Below are 4,784 nucleotides of genomic sequence, written 5' to 3' on the forward strand. Positions count from 1 at the left end.
GTTTTCTGATGATTCCTGCCATTCTGGATCAGTGGTTTTTGCAGTGTTTTAGTCATGGCAGGCAAGTCCATGGTTTGGGGATGCTGTTGCCATTCGCTTAAACAACCTGGTTTGGAAGATGAACTCTTCATTTTCCAAAACGCCTTGGGCACCATCATCCCCATGTAAGATCAGTCCACTTGCCCAGACCACAGCCACAGCTGTCGCCATCCCACGTTAAGAGCGATCACTGCGCATTTTTTCATAGAGGTAGCCCGATTGGGAGAATGCCTGAGAAACACCACCACACTGATTTCGAGACTCAATTCAGAGAAGAAGGGATCGGCTCTGATAGCGATGATATTGTGTAGACGGGAAACAGAAATCCGTGAGGTTGTTTGCTTGAGTAATCTATGGCGTTCTGATCGATTTCACAGGTTGTGATCATTATGCCATCAAATCCTCACATGGCAGAAGCACCATCCCCTGCAGCATTTTAAAAGGTTCGACGCCACCAACAGACCAACAGGAAAATGTTCCAGAAAATCTTTCCTGACAGTAATGCAAGAACCCCGCTTGGAAAATTACTAGAATCCAACTCTGATTTGGATCATTTATATTAAAATTCAGAATCATGTTCCTATTTTTCCTAAGGACTCAACAACTCATTTCACCGGCTCTTTATCAACAGTAGCAGAAGATAAAGAAATAAATATAATAATTCAATAACACTTGAAAACTTTCATCCAACTTTAGGACTTTATGTAAGGACATCAAGGCGGAAAAATAAGGTTGGGCAGAAAAATGACAAAAAGATACTGGGAAAATGAGGCCTCCATGCAGACGACGCATTTCTGCCTCCCAGGCCAACACCCCTCCCACCTGTCTGACTCTTTTCCTAATTTTGAGAATGCGGAGTGTTCTTACCTTCGTAAAGTTAAGATGTATGGCTTTTTCCTTGCTTTCCTCTCTCTGCTTTCCTTCTCCCAGAGAAAATACCTTTAAATAGTACAGTCAGGCCTTGTATGTGCACAAATCATTATTTGAGAGTAAGTTCACATAGAGTAAAAATCATCTCGTGGATCAGATTCAACTTCTATTTTCTTTCCCTCTGTCTTCACCTTCCTCTTTCCCTTCCTCGTTCCTTCCTTTCTTCCTCCATCTTTTCCGGGGCAGGAATATATCCTAATCACATTTATATCCGGCGCCATAGATGTAATTGTGCCATACGTGGTATTTACTGCATGTTAATGAAATACACTTGATTTATTACAGAACAAAAATAAATAAAATTAGAAACAGTAAGTTCGTGTACTGCCTACTTCCCACATAGATGTGACATGGTATAAAGAGACTAAGCGTTGAGATCAGTAAATGTAGTATTATAGTAAGGCACATGGGCTTTTTAATCAGACAGCCCTGGGTTTTCATGTCAAAAATTCCATCTTTCTCAATTGCTACCTGAATGGTCATTGACACACCACACATTTTTCTGTACTTCATTTTTCTCTTCAGTAACATAGTGATCATATCACCTAACTCATAGACCTGTGATAATTACTCAGTATGTTAGGGGTAGAGCAGCTCTTACTCTGATTGGCACGTGCTGAGCCTTACAAGTTTTAATTTCTACACACAAGTGAATACATATACATGTCTCTGTATTTGTGTGTATATATGCGTATATAATCACTTTATGCACATATTTATGAAGTGCCTGTGATGGGCAGGTATTATTTTTAGCATACGAGAATACACCAGTGAACAAACGAGATGATGTCTTTCCTTTCATGTAGGATAAACTTATACAGCAGGGCATAATTTAACATATAAACAATCAAAATATTTGCAAATGTTGTTAGAAGCTGTGTGGAAGATAAAGCAAATTAATGGGCTGGAAGATGGCTGGTGATGATTCTGATATTGTCATTACGATAGGAGAAAAAAGATTATTGCATTTTTATGGACATTTTCTTTTTTAATATTTTTTCAGTTTTATTGAGGGATAATAGACAAAAATTTTCTGTGTATTTAAGGTATACAGCATGATGCTCTGATACAGGTAAACACTCTGAAATGATTACCACATACCCGTCATCTCACATACTTATCTTTTATTTTTGTGGTGAGTACCCTTGAGATCAATGCTCTTAGAGAATTTCAAGTATATAATACGGTATTATTAAGTGTAGTCACCAGATCTCCAGAATTGACTCATTCCACTTAACTGAAACTTCATGCCCTTTGGCAAGCAGCTCCTTATTTTCCCCAGCCCCCAGCCCCTGGCGACCACCATGCTGCTCTCTGCTTTGATGAGTTTGACTTTTTGGATTCGCTGTATAAGTGAGACTGTACGGTGTTTGTCTTTCTGTGTCTGGCTTATTTCACTTAGCACAGGTCCTCTAGGTTCAACCATGTTGTTGTGAATGGCAGGTTTCCCTTTTTTTAAGGTTGAATGTATATAATTCACATTTTCTTTATCCGTTATCCATCGATGGACACTTAGGTTGCTTGCATATCTTGGCTGTAGTGAATAATGCTGTAATGAATGTGGAAATGCTGACATCTCTTCAAGATAGTGATTTCATTTCCTTTGAAGCATACCCAGAAGTGGGATTGCTGGATCATATTGTGGATCTCCGAGCCCTTTCCCCATACCTTACCCTATGTGTCTCCTTCATCTAGCTGTTCCTGGTAGGTCTAAACATTTTAATCTAGTGAATAAAATTTCTCTGAGTCCTCTAGCAAATTAATTGAACTCAAGGAGAGGGTCATTGGAACCTCTGATCTATAGCTGGTTGGTCAGAAGCACAGATAACAACCTGGAATTGCAGCTGGCATCTGAAGTGGGGGGCACTCTTGTGGGACTGGGCCCTTAACCTGTGTATTCTGATGCTCTCTCCAGATAGATGGTATTAGAATTGAACTGAATGGTAGGACACCATGCTGGTGTCCAAGAATCGTTTGGTGGGATGGAATCCCCACCCCCACAACACACACGAGTTGTAATTAGTGGTCAGAACCATTTTACAGACACACAACTACACTGTGTCTTGCTGAATCATTTGAAAGTAAGTGCTCGATATTATGATCTTTTGTCCCTAAATACTCAAGATTTATCTCCTAAGGATAACATTCTCCTATATAACCTCAAAACTATTATCATATCCCTCAATTTATTAATATAATAATCTAATAGATAGTTTCTCAGAAAATCTGAGCTCAAGCCAAAAGTACAATGTTGTAGTTTTCTTGAAAAACATAATTGTAGCAAGATCTCTTAGATAAATTGATACTAATTATGCATCAATATTTATTATTCATGAGGGAATTAGCTTAGGTCTTGTGTTAGTTTGACATAGCACAGTTTAAACCATCTATATGTTCCCATTAAGGCAATGTTTCTCCAAATAGCTTGGATGCTAAGTGCAGATGTTGATTGATTCAGAGAGCAGTCAACCTCATCAAAACCTTAAAACTGTTATCTATCACTTGGCCCAAATTAATAACGAGCAGAGATATTTCAAGACATTTGCAGATACAATCTTTAAACAAAATACAAAGTAAGACATGTCAGATACAAATAGAAAGCAATTGATCTATTACTTATCTATCGCAAGCAAGATTTTATTATATTAGAGACACCCAAATGTCCTCCTCAGCAATCAGAGCCAGAGGCCTGTTTCTAGCTGTTCATTTCTTCAGCTCACAAAGACCCTCCACACTTCGGTTTGCTCAGCTCTGTTTGAGAACAGTGTGTTTCCCTTCCTTCCTGTCACACGCCCCTCTTCTCTGTTGTGGGAAGAAACTTTTCATTTATGTATGGGAAGTTTCTGTCACTGCCATGAAATTATGCTGAACTCTACTACTTTTTCTGAATTCCTGGAAGGCCGGAGCAGATTGCCAGGCTATATTTTCAACTGCAGATTTCCTGTTGCCCAGTAGTCATTTATCTGCAGATTATGAGTAAGACTAAAGTTCTTGCAAGATAATACATTTTTCCATGCCAACCATTCACACATTAGTGAAGCCCAAAAGAAGGCAAGAGGAAAGAGGAGGAGGAGGAAGAGTTGGAGGAAGGACTGGTGCAGGCGTAGAGAGAAGACAGCAAGGAGACCACTTTGGGGCCACTACTCTGTAGAGTTCTGGTCTCATGTCATCCTCGCCACCTCTCTGAGTTCAGGTAAAATTATAATAGTACAGAGAGAAAAACACTGGAGAGGGAATCTTTGCTTGGGTTGATAGATTGACTCGGTTTATTGGCAAATTCCATTGAAGAGAAAGTGGTTGTGTTTGTCCCTTAAGAGGCTGGGCTCCATCTTTGTCAAAGCCCAGGAGAAGAGCTGTACCCTATTATTTTACTGGGTGCTGAAATGGTGGTGAGGTCACAGGGCATGATGGGAAAATGCCAGCAGGTGCCTCAGGAAAGAGGAAGAGGTGCCACGAATCCAGAGAGAGAGGGGTGGAGGTTTTTCTGTTGCTCTTGCACAACTTGCTGGGTGAGTCTGTTCCCTCCCTCCGACACATCTCTAAAATTGAAGACAAGGGGATTACATTTAGAGAGCTGCGTCATTCTGGTCCTGAAAATTAAGCTGACCTTTCAAATGGTATGTCTTAACGTGTTTCTTCACCGGAAGATGAATGCACGGTATTATGTGCAGAACCCACATCCCCAGAAGTGACAGTGATTGTTCAGACTTTGTTCCTGGCATTTCCTCCAAGGAAAGGAGGACACTTGTGGAGTGGGGCTCTTCAGCCACTGTGACTCGCTCTGACTCTGGCACCCTTGCCATATCCATCAAAAT

Source organism: Pteropus vampyrus, unplaced genomic scaffold (genome assembly GCF_000151845.1).
Source record: "Pteropus vampyrus isolate Shadow unplaced genomic scaffold, Pvam_2.0 Scaffold360, whole genome shotgun sequence".
Classification (NCBI taxonomy): Eukaryota; Metazoa; Chordata; class Mammalia; order Chiroptera; family Pteropodidae; genus Pteropus; species Pteropus vampyrus.